Source organism: Crotalus tigris, unplaced genomic scaffold, assembly GCF_016545835.1.
Source record: "Crotalus tigris isolate CLP2741 ecotype Arizona unplaced genomic scaffold, ASM1654583v1 scf7180000024384.25900115:4084858, whole genome shotgun sequence".
NCBI classification, from domain to species: Eukaryota; Metazoa; Chordata; class Lepidosauria; order Squamata; family Viperidae; genus Crotalus; species Crotalus tigris.
The window spans coordinates 3,446,551-3,464,692 of NW_024100554.1; the positions used below are offsets into that span (position 1 = coordinate 3,446,551).

Genomic DNA, 18,142 nt, shown 5'->3' on the forward strand with positions numbered 1-18,142 from the left:
CATTATCAAGGCACAAATTATTAATGGTACCAATTACATAAACAATAACGCCTGAATGGACAAAGGTTCTTTATCTCATACATCCACATTTTTGCCATTGACTGTGGATTGTGTTTAGATTCTGCTTCTGCTTGGAGGAATATTTTTATGTATACGAATAATATAAAAAATGCATATGTTTGTGTGCATGCGTGCATGTCCATGCTTGTATTTTGATGTAGGCAAAAAAAGTAGTCCTGAAGTTCATAGTTATTAAAACTTAGCTGCAGAATGAAAGAGGCAGGTGCTTGATAGCCAAAAAGGGTAGAAACATACTACATTCAAAGCCAGAAACTTTTCTTTAAGCGCATATAATGCAATATTACTTCTGTGTTACATATGTAGTGGCTGGCTGACCATCTGATTATAATGATATTTAAGTAAATCTTTTCAGAACCTAGTGCAATATTGAGCAGGCTTGGTTTTAGGATTGAGTTTGCAAAAGTGGGTTTTTGGCTGACTTCATCCTGAACAACTTTGTGTTTTCTTTTTCCAAAGAGTAAAACTATAGGAAGCTACATTGTCAAATGGAGAAACACTTATGTGTCATGTGCAATAGTGGGATTCAGCCAGTTCGCACCACTTCGGCAGAACCGGTAGCTAATTTTTTGTTGCCTAGGCCCAGAATGGACTTCTGGAAGCGGCATCCTCACAGAGAACCGGTTGTTCACATATTTGAACCCCATCACTGATCATATGGCAAATTTCTGGCATGGCAACAGAAATGCAAAACATGATGGATGTTCATTTAGGTATTATACTCCACATTTCAATATATTATGTTACCTAAATTACCTAGAAATTACACTTAGAAATTTAGAAAGAAAAGCAGATGGTTTGTTTGATTCTGGAAATATTGTAAAAATAAATGTGAAGATTCATTGGGAAACAAAAGAAGAAAACAAGTAAGTTTTAATTTTGTAGAACTGACAAAGAGATATAATGAAAAGCATCCAAAACTGTTTAAATGAAACACGTACAGAAGAAAACTCTAGCAACTAATTAAAACACTGAAAAAAGTTTCCAAATTTATAATAAAATATGCTGTGGGTGTTGGAAACCCATTATTCAAAAGGGGAAATTCAAATGGGAAAATCTTGTTCAGACTTTCTGTTAATTGATTAAATAAGTTACCTACCTTTCATTAGAATAACACTCAGTATAACATATATGTGTGCAAATGTATGCATTCCATCTTCTTTACATTATAGATATCTTTTCCAACATTTCAGGCAAAGTAAGAAGTTTATCTTTCAGAATGAATGTTGCGGAATTCCATAGGAATGAATTAGCTGCCCTTTAATATCTCAGTTCTTTCCTGGTTCATCACCTACTTTCCTAAGATGTAAATATCTTCAACATTTGGGTATTTTCTGCTGCTTATGCTAATTCACAGATGTTTCACGGGCTTTCTGTGGTTTCTCAGAAAAATAACTGAAAATCTGCCCTGTACGTGTCAATTTTTTTTTTTTTTTTTTTAAAAGAAGGCCACAGAGTTCCCAAAGGGTTCTGAGAGAAGTTCATCCCATTGAACTGGTCAGCAAGATATCATTAGCTTGTTGTGTACATGAAATCCAGAGGTTAGAACTTCAAGCGTCACAAGCCAGTTTCTTTACCTCCTTGAGCTGATCAGAGGATCAGAGTATCAAGGAAGGATTAGCACTGACTTGGGATTTGTGTGATTAGTTAATTTATTGCAGCAATGGCAGCCCTTTCATCTACGGCAACATTTAATCAGCACGGCCATGGAGGCTATTACGGGTTAGCTCTTTTCTCAAGTCAGCCTGGGCTGCACCATCAGCCCTATCACAATTCCCCTGAAATTTCCAAATTATCTGGAACAGGCTTTAGCCTCACAGTAATAAAAATTAGAAGAGATTTCTGATAGCACCGGTGGAAAAGCTTTCACTAGCACAGGGCAAATTATAAATAGTATGAACGTGCACTTTAAAAAAAAATTCTCCACCTCTTAAGAGATGTGCAGGACTTATCACCTCTGCTCTGATCCAAATCCTTGTGGTTGAAAATTTATATTAGATTTTATCATAGCGGCCTAAGTCTAGAAAAATCAATGAAGGTTATCTTTTATGTTGCAGGAACTTGTGGAAATATTGATTTTCATTTTATAGTGAATTTGGAGCATGAGTTGGTAATCACTGCTGAGCTGACTACAATGTTTGCCTACTGTATCTTTTACTGAGTTTTTGCTTAAGTATTTAGGATCGTACATTCCTGTTGATTTTTTAGCGTGCAGTTTGAAATCAGATGGTCCTTAAATATAAATTTGTACATCCATTGCTGTAAAAATGTAAGCAATCCTCTGAGCCAATTACTTGCTGGTACAGAGTGGGATTATTTTTTGTATTTAAGATGTCTTAAAGCAAGCAAGACTTCCAGGGTTTATTTCTCCACCTGAAAATAGGCCTGCTGCTATGAGGCCCACAACTACAGGATAGTGATAAAATTAAGAAGTGCTTAGGAAGAAAATAGTTGTGCTCCCTTTCTCTTATTTCTCTTATATTCTTATTCATGCAAGGCATGCATATTTGGTGAAAAGAGAATCTCCATCCACAATTGACACAGAGCATCTTTACTCAGTAACTTTACTGAAACATCATTCTCCAATGCAACATTTTACCCTTCCTTGCAACAAGTTACAACCATGAATTATTATAGGGAATGTGGACACCTGTACATTACAGAATGGTGATGCTAAACTGGTTTGTTGCCCCTGTTTATCTCATTCACAAGATCCAAGATTGTTCCTGTGTGCATTTAATCATAAATTCTCCCTTGAGTTCTGTTTTTTGCACCTGCAGGAATAGGACAGATGTTGGTCGATTCAAGTTTAAGAGAACTGAATAAATCTGTATTCATATGAAGGTGAAAAACTCTGATATTTAATATAGATACATGTACATTTGCTAGAGTCTTTTATTCTTTACTTTTTATGTAATTTATTATCTTCCTACATTTTTATAATATTGCATCCTATGACTACATTTGGATGAGAATGTGGCAGTTCTCTGAAGGTTTGTTTGGGTTTAGTCTAAGGAATTTTAAAATGCTCATCTCTCTGGTATTCATACTGCTAATCAGCCTGAAAAAAACTCAGCATGCGTTAATGAAAGGTAAAGAGGTGATGTGATCACACAAGGTCCAAAGAACTTGAAAGGTACACATCCCTAATGCCAAACCAGGGATGAGGCTGCAAGTGGTAATAAATAGTCATGATTACTAGCTTCCCATTAAAGAAAGTGCTATGAACGTTTCTAATCAATATATATAAAAAGAAAGATTTCAATTTTTTACGCCATTTTTGGAGGCATGCTATAAAAAATTCAGGAACATCTATTTCCTGTGTTAAGATCTATTGAAGACAGTCATATATTATGTTTTATTTATACAAGACATTAATTTTGCTCATAATTCTACTTTCTCGGAAGTAATGTTAAGAACTTTATATGCAAAGAGATTGACAGGAATGTCTTCTAGTTTACAAGGGAGCAAATAGTAGCAAGAATCATTAATAAATAATAATTTGTCTCATGGATTATTTTCCCCTGCAGGTTTAGGGCACTGGGAATTTATTTCCAAGCTTTTCACCAGAACAAGAGACATAGGTAATAATTCCTATCATCAACTAGTAGAAGTTACTGAAAGAAAGTATTCTGGAATACCAGTTTGAAGCACTATAACCAGGCATGATTCTAAAGCAGGGGTGTCAAACTGCCGACCCGCGGGCCGGATGTGTCACGCCGAAACCCCGCCCACCCCATTGCCAGCAATGGAAAAAAAGTTGTGATATGTCACAACATGTCACGTGACGTTGCGAGTTTGACACCCTTGGTCTAAAGGGAATAATAGATGCAAATCTAAATGACAAGGTGTAGGCCACATTCATACAGGTAGTTTTTGACTTACAATCACAATTAAAACCAGAATTTAGATCACTAATGTAGTTGTTAAGCAAGTCATTACATGATCGGATTTTATAATTTTACTCCAGTCACTAAGCAAGTTACATGGTTGTTGAGCAAGTCTAGATTCCCCACTTGACTTTGCTTGTCAGAAACCAGCTGAGAAGGTTGCAAATAGGTATCCCATGACTGCAGGGCACTGCAACCAGTTGTAAAGGTGAATCAGTTGCCAAGGACTTAAATTGTGATCATGTGACTACAGGAGTGGTGTGGTGATTGTAACTTTGTGGACAGATCATAAATCACTTTTTAAGCAGCCATAAACTACAAACAGCCATAAGTTGAGGACTACATACTTATACATTGCTGTGCATCCCTCCCATGTTGTTGGCAGGAAATCATGGCTCCCTAAATCTTCCCCCGCAGCTTCTCCTTATCATGCACTTGGAATGGATCCATGCTGTGTTGCTGTTTCATAAAACATTCTAAAGGCCATTATTTGTAGCTTCTTCAGATGAAATTCCAAGCTGTCCCAAACATTACCCAGCATATGAAAAGCTTCCCTTATATATGGTTACTCCATGAACTCTGATTATAAATTTGATTTTTAATTCTTGAAACCTAAGATCAACTAGTTCAGTGTTTCTCAACCTTGACAATTTTAAGGCATGTGGACTTCAACTCCCAGAATTCTGGGAGTTGAAGTCCACATGCCTTAAAATTGTCAAGGTTGAGAAACACTGAACTAGGTGGTAACAAAGTGTAAAGACATTTTGTCTATCTTGACTGACTTCCAGTGGTCATGTAGAATTGTGCAGCTAAGAGGCAACTAATAGAAAAGTGCTGCTAAAAAGTTTGGTGTAGGTGTAGGAATAGGGAAAAGTGTGCAAGCTGTAAGCTACTGTAAGATAGTGTGAGAAGAGGAACCAAGGAACCAGGGCTTTCCTAAGAGCAGCAACCACTACAGAGTCTTGCTAGAAACTACAGAAGTAGGAGAGCTGAGTCCTTTCAGTTACACTTTCAGCTACATGCATTAAACCAAGAATGGGATAGTCAGTTTCATGGCATCCTACTCTGTAGGTCAGGAGGTGTTCTATCTCTCAATCAGTAGGTGGCAGTAGAGAGGTTTTGTGTTGGTGTGTGTGTTTGTGAGCTGCTATCTGGCAGTTGTCAGTTTTGTGTAGCTGAAATCCGTGTGCTCCATAAAGAACTGGAGTTCAAGAAAGGGGTTCAACTGTGAGGATTGATGTGGGGTGCTGTAAATTACCCTAAGTACATAATATGGAGAGGAAATGAAGAGCCAGGGATTCTCTGGGAGCAGTGATAGCCAAGAAGGCTATCTCCATCAGGCAGGCTATAGAGCCCAATCTTTCAATTACATACTTAAGCCAGTCACAAGCTGGTCCATTTCAAAGCTCTACACCAGTGTTTCCCAAACTTGACAATTTTAAGGCATGTGGACTTCAACTCCCAGAATTCCACAGCCAGCAATGCTGGCTGTGGAATTCTGGGAGTTGAAGTCCACATGCCTTAAAATTGTCAAGTTTGGGAAACACTGCTCTACACTCTCTCTAGATGAACTAGCCAGTCACTCAACCTGTTTAAAAAAATTAAGGGGAAGGGCTTGTAGAAACAAGGGTTTCTTAAAGGAGGACTGAAGGGCAAGGCCTAGGACCCAACTAAAGGAGGTGGTCCCACAGGATATCCACCAAATCATTTGGAGCCATAAGATTGGCATCACTGAGCATGCCATTTCATGCTGCCTCTCCAGTGACAATCAACATGTCCTAGTTTGGTTACCCACAGCGTCTTTAAGAGGATATTAGAGAAATTTAAGTCAATTTGACCTCTCTGCTATAGAAGAACATTGAGATGCAGGCAGAGGCATATGGATATTCCCATGGGAAGCACTGGGACTAGCATGCACCAAAACCAAAAAAATTCTCCCCTGCCACTCTTAAGAGGTTGGGCTAAATAGCTTTGCCAGCTAAGAAGACAGAGATTGTAACCCAGCAATCTCTGCAGAGCCTGCAATTCTCACATCTATAGAAGATGGAAATCACTGTAGATATTGGAAGTAAATGAGCTTCAGCACAAATTATCATTCTGAGATCCATGCATAAGTACAAATCTGTGCACATTTGTATGCCTCTGTGCATATTCTTTCATTTCCACTCAACCACTACAGTACTTTTGTGACAATCAAAAACTCCAAAATAGCAGGGTGAGTTTATTGAAGGATTTGGGTGGCTTGTTTAAAAAACAGAATGAAAATTCTGAGTCCCTTTTCCTCTTAGATTCGCTTGGTCTGGCAATATTTAGCAGTACAGAATTGTGTACGTGCTTAATGTGTTGGCCAGCAATAAGACTATTTTGAAGTTACTCCTGGGAAATCTGCCAAAGCTGATAAGTAAGCATGGTATTTGGGGAGCCTCTAAGACTGTCTGATTGAGTGATCATAATATTATTAAACATGAAATATACTACTATGAAAAATAATATGTTTGCTTCTTGAAAACAGTCCTTTGTGTGGCATTTGGAATGTATGTCTGTACCTAATATTGGAGATGTAGAGTCAGTCAAATATCCACTGTCAAGAAGTAGGATTTCTTTTAGTATATGGGAAAATATATTTCCTCCTTTATAAATACGTCCTCATACCATGTAGAGTCCAAATACTACTAATGTTAAAATGAACCTAATTAGCAATGAATTTTGCCACCTTGCTTTTAAAGATGAACTACACTTGCTGGCAAAACATCTAGACCATGAAACCCAACACTGCTCAACTTCTGTTGTTTAATCTACCATAGTCATGATCCTCAACTGAACTTCAGTCCAGTCAATGTAGTTCCAGACAAGGTGAAATACAGTGAGGGTGCAAGTGGAAAAAAAAGTACTTTATACTAGCTACTATCACTCTTGACACCCAAGGAAAATGTCTTCTGAATTCCAAAGTCTGGGATAAAAGTATATAAGCCACCACAACATTTCTGGTTTGCCCAGAGAGCTCCAAAAATAGTTATTGAATTTAATGTTTTAATGTAACAGAAGGTGAAAATCAGTAAATGCACGATTGGAAATTAATCATATAAATTATATTAAAATTTAAAGCAATGAAAATGAAATTTAGTTTTTTCCCCTACTACTTAGAGATGGTGGCAGTATGGCCTTTGACCCAGAAAAAGCTGTGTACCATGCTTTTAGTAAGAAAATGTTATTCTCTATTTGTTACTTGGCAATTTTTTGCGGTTTACTTTATCCTATCTGATGTAACTTTATGGTAAACTCAAGTGTACAATCCTCCCTTGATGCCAGCTTCACAGTATAGGTAAAATATATACAGTACTATATACAAACAATTGTCTAATTGGTTTTAAATAAGAACCATATACACCTGATCTGGCTTACCTACAAATTCAACTTAAACGCAGACTAAGGAACAGATCTCCTTTGTAACTTGAGGTCTGCCTTTAAGGCATTTACTTAGATATGAGCCCCATCAGCAACTCATGATGTCAGAATTCTTTATGATGTCATTTATTCCAAGATATAGTATAGGGGTGCACTAGTGCATGGCAGCAAAGGGACCACAGTGTTTATTCCAGACACTTGAGCATTTATTGGGCTAACTTTATCTCCAGTTTTAAAATATAAATTGTAAAAGAAGCACAGGGCAATGGGATTCAATGTTGCATTGCTTGCTAAGCTTTATTTATTTATTTATTTATTTATGAGACTTATATACCGCTTTAAGTGCAAGCACTCTCTAAGCGGTGTACACCAGTAAGCAATGTATATATATATTTACATTGCCCCCAACACTCTGGGTCCTCAAATTTATCAAATTTGTTCCTGCCACTGAAGCTTTTGAACAGTGTGATAAGCAAGTTTATTCAGAAGTAAATGCTAATGAGCGCATTTGGAATTACACTTATGGTCTAGTAATCTAGCAAATAATACAACCAGCTAATAGTATCATTGATTGGACTGGGATAAGAATAAATTTTCTAAGTAAGTAAGTTAGTAAGTAAGTAAGACATTTCCCTATGAGGATGATGCATAAATTGGATTCCACTGTAATTCCACTATGTCACCATGGCTTTAAAAACTCAACTTATTTGTTTTCATTATAGCATGCTTGAAATTGCTAATAAAACTAATTATATATGTGTGGGCATGTGTATATCTAAATTCATGACCAAGTAAGGTGCATAGTATAAAGTAAGGATGGGGACTAGGAAGGGTGCAAGTAATTCTTGTTTCTCCAAGACCTGCAGCAACTAAAAACAGAGGAATTATTTTTGTTTCTTGTTTCTGCAAACTAGGCAGAAGAGAAACTAGGAAAAAACTGAGGGATCAAAACAGTGTTTCTGTGGTAGATGAATGCCTATAATATAGAGAGCAATGTACTAGTAAGAGAGTGCTTAAGCAATACATTTGTAACATTTCTGTGGGATAGTAATAGCTGTAGCTATAAGGAATTTTAATCCTCCTAAGATGCTCCAGGATTGGGTTTTTATTTTATGCCAGCCTAAGCATATTGTCTAGGAAGGTGGCAAAAAAACTTAAAAAACCTTGCCAAGAAAACTGCAGGGATTTCCAGACAGTCTCCAAGAATTGGACATGATTGAATAGAAAAAAAAGAGGTTTTTTATTTTTTGTTATGATACAGCAGGATGGAAAAATAAAGACAAAAATTGAGGAAAGAGGAAAAATAGGTGCTTTTTCAAGAGGCAGTTGGACTTGTTTTTCCTTGAAGACGTTTCACTTCTCATTCAAGAAGCTTCTTTGGTTCTGACTGAATGGTGGAGAATGGAAGGATTTATATTGCTTTCAGTCATCTGGTCGTTAGTGCTCTTTCTGAGAGTCATTGAGGCCACTTGGAGGTTTATTGTGCCCTCAGGGTCACCTGAATAGTGCAGATGGGTATGGAACCTTTTTACAACTGCTGAAAGGACTTTGTTGTAAACAAGAGATAGGTGGTGTCGTATCCCTCCCCCTCTATTGAGAGAGGGTTGTTCAATTTTAATGTAGGTGGCCTCTTTATAACAACCATGATCCTAGATGACTGAGAATCTTCATAAACAGGAAGAAAAATAATTTCTCATTTTCAAATTGAATAAAAGAGCATTTCTTTAAATTTTTAATGTTTATAAGTGGCATGAGGTTTAATGTTCTACTTTACAAAAAGTGAAGAAGGGAGTTGATCATTCAAAATAGGATATACTAATCTTAGTGATATTTTTAACTAAATGCTTGCTATGGTATGGAATATTTTCTTGTTTGACAAGGTCTGTGTAAAAAAACTTACTTGACAGACAAGTGTAATGATCAGGGAGAGAAAGCCTGCTAAGAATTCCAACCAATTCCATCTGCAGAGGATCTTCTAATTGGTCTTCTTAGTGGCAGGTCTTCTCTTGTGAAATTGTTTGTCTTCATACACAAGTACTACTCGCTGATGAGTTTTTGCAGGGATGTGAAAACCTGGCTCAGGATTTGAGAAGGTTTGGAAGTGGTTAAATTTGGGTACATTGGTGGACAGATCATTGTTTCTCAACCTCAGCAACTTCTACATTTTGTGGACTTCCAGAATTCCCCAGCCAGCATGCTGAATCATTGTGAAATAGAATGATTGATAGTTGATACTATGGTTCTGTTTTTGTGTACTTTATAAACTACTCGGACTGGTTAAAATATAGGAAGAAATCCATAAATAAAATGATAATCAAAACACTAAAAAGGAAGTTCAGTTGAAATGCAGAATAAAGAAGTAGCATTAATGTCCAGCATTTGAAGGCAGCATTTTGCCCTTTTGAAGAATGAAGTGCAAGTATGATTGTGTTTAAAGTTATTCCTCGGTCAGGGCTTAGTAGCAGCTGTAATCTTTCAAGCAGTAAACTAAGGTTTGTTTTGGCATTTTAAGAATTTACTTCCTACCTTACAGTTCCAGTAAAGCACCAATCAGCATCCCATTTTGAAACTCTCCACCCATCACAGTTCTCTGAGGCCGAGATAGGATAACTGGAGCATAACTATTGAGAAGCAACCAAATTATGAATTTCTAGAGAGAGGGGAAAAGGTGAATATAAGTGCATGAAAGTCAGCTAATATTGGTACATGGGTGGTTACAAGAGAGAAAGGGTTAAGCAGATTTTCATTTTAGATAGTTGCTATGGCAACAATCAGTACGCTCAAGCTGTATCTTTTCTATTTGTGGGAAATGTTTAGATTTACAGAGTAGCTTAGCTTATTATATATCTACCTTGATTGCTGGATAAAGCTTCTGATTAAAACCAGAATAAGATACATTTCTATAATGCTACCAAACTAAGAAGAATTCCATGAAAACTCTGATGGACGTCCTGATTTTTGTTATGCTTTTTGCATGCTCTTTCTTTTGACAGAATGCAGCTCCAAAGCTGAGTTTTGAGTGGAAACTTTAAAGCTTGAATTCAAATAGATTTCACTTTGTCTTCCGTCAAAAGGCTAAATGCTACTAATTGGGTGGGACAATTTTTGTTCCCACAATCCATTGGGAATGTGTATTACATTATGCTGCCTCAAAGATCTTGCTCCAAGATTGTTAATCATCTTGAATAAAATAGGATTCTATGTTTTCACTTGCCTGGGGCATATATCTCTGAGTCTTCAAGAATCCAAAATCATGTTCACACAAGAATCCTCTTAGATTCTGTCCGGGTAGGGAGAAGAATAGATTACATATCATACTGCTGAGTTTTGGAGATGGAGGAACATGAGAACAAGGCATCTGTAGCAAGTAGATCCAAAAGTCACCCCAACTCTGTTTTTCTGCAGGTTGCACAACATTCCATTTTTGACATCTCTGCATTTGCTGTCTATCCCAGAGTCCAGCACACCATTTCTTTTTTTTCTTTCTTTTAAGATGTCTTATTTTTAGCTTTTTGGTGGATTTTGAAGAAGGGAGTGTCTACAGTGACTATACTGTATATGTAAAGAAATCAGTCCTGGTGCATAGGTAAATTCATATTAGAAACAGGTGGAAGACTGATGCAGAACAAGAGCAGAGATGAGTTTATATTTATTTCAGTTATAAAATATTGATTTTATTTCAGTTGATAATAATTACTAAAATCTGTTGAAAGAATAGTTAAATTATAATAGCGGATACATTTGTGCATCAGAGTACATTTGATTTTTCTCATACGTGATCACAGTAATTACAATCTCTGTAGTTTAAAGCTTTTTCTCTGCTAAAACACTATGTTTGCTCAGTATATTCTCTTACAAAATGTTTCATTCCGTGAATATGTTTTTCTGTTATTGAAATTATCTCTCTGGCTAGTTTTTTTTCTTGAAAAAGTGATGCCAAAGTGACAGTGGACACATCACCTGGTTTGAAGTTATCTGAAGGGACCTTTCAAATTAATCTGTAATGCTGATCTCAATAAAATGAATAAAACCACAAAGGGTTTTTTTTTCCAATTCAATTCAGTTGTAAGTATATTTTCCTCTACTTCACCAGCTCTTATTCATTCTTTCTTGGAAATAATCAGTTTATGAATTTAGACATTATTTTGTATGCAAGATATTGAGATTGACTGGATTCCGTGTTATTTGGGGGAGAGGACGGGGTTTCAAAATCTGATGCAAATTACATGACACATAGCTGAGGATAGGTATATTCAATCTAGAAAAGATAATTATTTCTAAACTGAATAGCAATCTACAATTGGCTCACACCTGATTTATTTTCTATTCATGCTGTTTTGTCATGTGGACAAAACAAATATGAACCAAGCAAAGCTATCATATTAACCATACAGATGGCCGTAAAGTTCATTATTTAGGAACAGTCAGTCATCTAAATTATAAAGCCAGGTATTAAGAAATACTTCAGGCTTGGTCCACACATGCAACAAGATGTGGTAGAAGTGAAATAGCCAATTGGAGTGTCATTTCAGATTGTGTTTTCAGTTCCAAGTCTTTTCAATGTAAGAAATTGATTTGTAAAATATAGAGAATTTGTTTGAGTTATAATAATTTCTAATCATTGATGTATTCAATGGCTGTTTATGCCTTTTTATTTCATTAATGTACTGTATATATGGAGAAAAGTAGATGTGAAGATTTTAGTTGAATTATAAGCTTTGCCAGTTTTCCATTTGTAAGCAAATTTTGGCAGAGAGGACTATTTTGGTGGCTGCAAAATAATTTGACTTTCTGATGTCATCTGCGACAAGGCAAACCATTTAGATGCATAGAGTGCACCCGATGCACCAGAATTTATCTCAAAATAATTGTCCTTCAGTAATTTGCAGCATTCCTGCAAATCCTGAGTGGATTCCAATAGTACATCCATAAGTTCCGCTGTCTGGAGATATTCCAGTTGTTTAAGTCAGAGTCCCAAATAATTGAACGTGAGTTCAGAACACCTTCTCCATTCCCCTCTTTGTCCACCTTTGTTGAGTTGAACCTTTGCAGCTAATTCAGTTGCAACTAAGATCATCTTCCTTTCTTGCTGATTTCTAACAACTTTCTTCCTGATCCCTTCCTGAATATCCAAGCATTTATTAGCAGATTTGGGGCTTCTATAGCCAGAGAACTCAATGATTATTTTGCAGCTAGCTGAATAAGAATGAAACAGCTACTGAAGTAGGGGACATTTATTTTAAACATGAATTGTGATATGAACAACTTACTTTAAAGATGGACTAAAGAAGAAACAAAGCAATTTTAAAGATGGATTGGTGAGGAACAAATGAAAATAAAGATGAATTGGTAGAAGATCTTAATGTAATGATTAACATGGATGTGTCAAAAACAGATCTTATCACATCAGTGATTGATTGGGTGATATAGTTGGATCCAGAACTGGCTTGAGAATCATACTCAGAGAATACTTATAAGTGGTTCTTCATCTAGGTGAAGGGGGCTATCATGTGAAGTCTTTAAATGTGGCTACATTCCTTTTTCTTTGCCTGGTCGTACCTCCATCTTCTCAAAAAAGTAAAACGATCTTTTCATTTCTTTTATTTGGAAAAGATTACACATCCCTGATTTTTTACCAACAAATTTTGACTCTCTTCATTTTACTAGGTCTGAATTGATCCAAATGTTCATATGAAAAAAGTCTTGCATTATTTTTCCCATAGGGTAAAAGTACGAATTGGATATCAATAGGCAGAAGAGATAGAAAATAGATATTTCCCAGATAACAGGATGTCCAGCAGGAAAGACATCAACTGGGAATACTTTAATTTAGATTCCTAGACTCAGTAGGGAGATAAATTAGACCATTTGTTTCAGAATATTTTATGAAACAGCCCAAAAAAAACTGGATCTCATCAAATTTTCCCAATTGAATTTTCTCCATCAAAATCTTTCCATTATTACAGTTACAGTTGAATTCGCCTTATACTGTAGATTAAGTGCTTCACAACAAGAACAATATAAAAGTAACAAGTACATAGCTTATGGGTTTTCCATTCGTGATTTATGTGCACCGCATAACAAAGTTACATCCATATTGTCCTATCTTGATTTATATTATAAGAAGAGTTGAAAGTTTTGATTATTTGTAGTAGTTTAGAATCCTTAATATGTAAAACCTTTGTAAACTGTATGGGCAGTTAGAGAGATACAATTTGAATATACATTTCTTTTCTCCCTCCCTTTCTTCAAATTGCCTTTGTTATAAGCTTGTGGAAGTCTGTCAAGTGTGGGAACGGTGTGTTGTTTTTCTAGTGATCATCTCCCAGGGTAAACAGTTGGGTTTCTCTAGTTGCAGCGAAGCCCAGCTGTCATATGGGATTCCATCTGTGAATAATCATTTCTATTTTCCATTCGCTACTTCTCCCCGTTCCCCCCCACCCCACCCCAAGTTTGGCAGCAATTTATTCAAGCATTATGCATTCCTGCGTGCTTTTCTTTTTTTGTAAATACTAATGAATAAATAATGAAGAAGATTTTAAAATACACAAATCAGCAGTTTTTAAACTATGTTTTCTTTTTCAGGCCTTAGCCAAATATAGAATTATCTTTCATGGCAAAACAGATATAGAAGGAGGAAAACAATGTGTTCCTCTCTGAACCATAAGAAAGGGAGAGTACCAAAGGGAAACAGACAGAAGGCCAAAGGAATAATATAATCTTAGTTTGATTCCTGACTATTATGAATTGTTTCACTGAGATTGCTTGGTCCATAAGGACAATATTTTTTATGTGTCTTATCCTGGAAACTCGGCTAAACAATTTGCCAATGAGTATGTTTTTAAAAGTGATGCTCTGGAATAAGATTTTTTAAAAATAAGATATTAGAATAAAAAAACTTCTGCATAACTGTGTATGTGGCATTCTACATAATGCCAATAGTTGAAATGCATTTGATTGTACGATACAACAAGTTTGATTTTTGAGTACCAGTCTTTTGTTTTTTTGTCTACACCAGAGCTAGATGTAGAGACCTCAACCTCTCAAATTGCCTTCAAAAATTATCATTAGATTATAATGTAGGTCAATAGGTCAGGTAACAGTTAAGGTTATAAAAGCATTGAAATAAGTAATATTTGCTGTATTTCATTAACCTGATTTTGATTATATCTAAGTTAAATCAAATTTAGGTTTTATTCTGGCTCCATCTTATGTTTTTTCTTAACATTGCTTGAAATATTCATACCAGTTGTTTATACTCTGGCAAGACTGACTGCTTTTCCCGAGGATGCCATTTTGAAAAAGGAAAATGAGTAACTGTGCTCTTGTCAGGTTAAGAAATATTAGTTGGTTCTATGAAAAATAAATTGCTACAATTTCCCTAATGTCAGGGATATGTTTTAGGGCAATGTGGCTATACCTAATTGATCATGGCTAAGTGAGGATAATCTTGGTTCCTGTTTGAATGGGAGACCCAGAAGAGACAAAGTTCATAGGAAAGGAAATAGTTGAAAAAATAGGGAAGTAGGTAGTGGCAAATTAATTTATATTGCCAAGAAAACTTGTGATGTTGCACTTAAAGAATCATGAGTAATAGACCTTGATGAGAATAAGATGTACAATTTAAGATGACTGAATTATGAACAATTCCTTTTAAGCTAAAAAGCAAAAGTATGGTCAAGCTTCTTACTGGCTATTTTTATCTCTGTTAACCTTCTGAGTCTTCATAAACAGCCCTTTATGGTTGCCTCACTTTGCTGAATTACTTGAAAGGCTGGTAAAAAGCAGCTATCTGCTTAACCTCTCTTAATCTCATTAGCAGATTCTAATTGCTCCCTAAGAGATCCACTTTTGGCCTTGCCTACATTGTTCCAATTGGTCTGATCCTGAAGCTGAATAATTGAAAAATACTGAAATATTTTTCTGGTTTTGTTACATGAAGGACTAAAGATCAGAGGTTTGTTACCTTAGATTAAAATTTACAAGATATGTGTCACATTTATGTTCTGTTGTAAGTATTTGATAGTTTCTGTTTTTTTTAAATAGATTCTGATTTGATTAAGGTTAGAATAAAATTATAGGCCATAAAAATTTGAATTAGAGATTGTTAACTCTTTTATAATTTATTTTTAAAAGTATGCCCTTTTTATTTTGAGAATTTGGCATTCAGAGTTATTACAGGAAAGGTGACACTGAAAAATATATTAGAAGGTTGTAAAGAGAAGATTTAAAAGAGATAATTGATTTTTTTAAAAAACCAAAAAAACCCTTGAATTAATAATAGAGAAATGCAGATGTCTGAGGAGAAACATCCAAAATAAAGACATGGCAAGATAGTTCAAAAGATGGCATTCTGGAAGTCTGTCTGTTTCATCCATCCATCCATCCATCTATTCATCCATCCATCCATCCATCCAATTTTTAGGCTACTCAACTGCTAAATGATTCTGAGCAGCTTTACAACATTAAAAAGTAAGAAAGCAATATTTCATAGAAAAAAACACAGTCACTCCAAGGGAACAAATAAAAAACAGCATTCTCACACATCATCCTCAACCTAACTTACCAAACACCTTAATTTGAAGGAATAACCAGTTTTTAGGGTTTTTTTAAACTGCATTTTTTTCTCCATCAGGCTAGTGAAGTTGATTCCTGAGATTTGTTGCTAACTTTGATACATGTGTATTTGACATGGAGGCCACAAGTAAACCTTTTGATATTATGTGTATATTTGAGTAAAAATATAGTAAAACTTTATTTTCTTAATCATGTCGCTGAACATGAGAATAAGTTGTCCAGGTTAGGTTGTCTGTAGTCTTGATCTCCTTTGAAAAGAACAGATCCTAACATAAAGATAATTCCAGCAGCAAATGTCACTATGAGTGCAAGAAATGACCAGCTAACCTTTACCACAATAAGATGAAAGAATAGCCCATATCCCCAGGATAATACAACATTAGTGCTCAAACTTTTATTTCCCCACAGTCCAAATAATACAGAGCCTTGCTCCATGTAGGGAAAGCCAGATCAAGTAGTGTGTTAGTGGGTTTTTTAAAGGTAGGTGCTTATTTGTTAGGAGGAAAATACCTGAAGATTGACAAATGGGAAAGAAAGGAAATCTTGCTAGCTGATTAGCCTTCCCAGTCCCAAAATCAGAACATCATGGGAAATATTTTAAAAGAAATCCTAAAATTCTAAAATCTTTAATTATTTTTCTTCCTTTACCCACCAACACTCAATCAAACCTATCTTTGAAAGTCATCTGAAAGGCTGAAATTTAACTTCTAAGAACTGACTTTTGCCTCCTGCGCAATTCTGCCTGCTTCATATACATTATATTAAAAAAAGGTGAGCTTAAATTGAAATAAAACTTAAGGAAGAAGTCCTTCCTTAAAGCATGATATTTTTTTAAGTGCATGCCAAAAAAGCCATGAACCATTTAAAAATATATATATTTTACATTTTTCATTTAATATAGATATAATTATATCTAATTATGGGCGGCACGGTACCCTAAAGGTAGAGCTCTTGTCTCACAATCAGGAGGCTATAAGTTCAGTCCTAGGTAGTGGCAGATATTTCTCCCTCTGGGCACAAAGGGAAAATATCTGCTGTGAGCTCCGTGTAGGTGTCAGGGAGGGCATCTGGCCAGTAAACTCTCAGCTCTATTCAGTTGCCCTGACTCCACCCTAATGCAAGGGATTACAGGGTTGTTAAAAGAAAAATAATAATTATATCTAATTATAATACTATTCTACTATAATACTATTCTACATGGTTGTTTTTATATGCTTTTGTCTTAGATACACATTTTTGTGATGAGTTAGTTTGCAAATTAATAGGATTTTGCAAATCTTTTGAAAGAGATGGATGAAGGGTTGCCAAAAGTGGTTTTAAACAGCTGTTTGAGCTTCAAAAAAACACAGCTGGAGGGAAATCCAGCGAAAGATAAAAACAGGCAAAAAGATGACTCCATAGGAGAAGCCCCATCACTATTTTACATGGGTTGCATGAATAAGGCATTTTAAAAAGGGTAGGGTTTAGATTACATGATTGCAATCACCTCTTTAATGATTCAGAAACTGAGGTTTCATTTGCATTCCTGCATGCTTTCAAGCACTTCATTTTTAAGGAGTCCTGGATTATTTTACTGCAAAATTCTGAGCACAATTGCCCCAAACTAACTATGTTCTAATTAGTGTATTGATTTAGGAAGTGCAAATGTGTTAAATTAGTTTACAAAAGTAAAATGAAACTCATTTCAAATGTGATAACACATCTGCACATATGTGGATTTATTTCCTCCTTTTAAATGAATGCATCAAGACTTATGTATTAGAATTTGGTTACTAATCATGGAAGGCTGATTTATAAACCTCTGGTAACATGAGCTTTTTATCAACAGACTCATAATGGTAAAACACTTCCTTTCTTTCAGTTGCCACAAGTGAATGTTAAAATGTTAAATTCCAGTAATACTGAAAATATGATAATACTAGCTTTATTTAATGCCCAGGGAGAGAATATTATATTGGACATTATAAAACATAGAAATGCTATATTTATCAGGAAGGAGAGGACTCTGAATTTAAGATGACCCACTCCATTCAAAAGAATTGGCAGCTTCTTTTACTATCTTCTCAGTGAATTTAGGATGATCCTCCCACTTTTAAAATAAAAAATTAGAAGCTAAAACCTGCCTTTCTTTTGAATGAGTACAGAATAGAGATTTTAGAATCTCATTTCTCAAGTGCAGGATGGCAAGCCTT

The 18,142-nt window shown here is 35.5% G+C and overlaps 1 protein-coding gene and 1 long non-coding RNA gene across 2 annotated transcripts in view; one reads left to right on the top strand and one right to left on the bottom strand.

The window, feature by feature from the left end:
- Positions 1–18,142, top strand: part of ZFPM2 (zinc finger protein, FOG family member 2) — a 342,462-nt gene that overhangs the window by 205,514 nt on the left and 118,806 nt on the right. The gene's annotated exons all lie outside the window — the stretch shown is intronic.
- The window catches only part of LOC120301503, a 47,357-nt gene that overhangs the window by 27,430 nt on the left and 1,785 nt on the right, over positions 1–18,142 (bottom strand). The window lies entirely within an intron of this gene.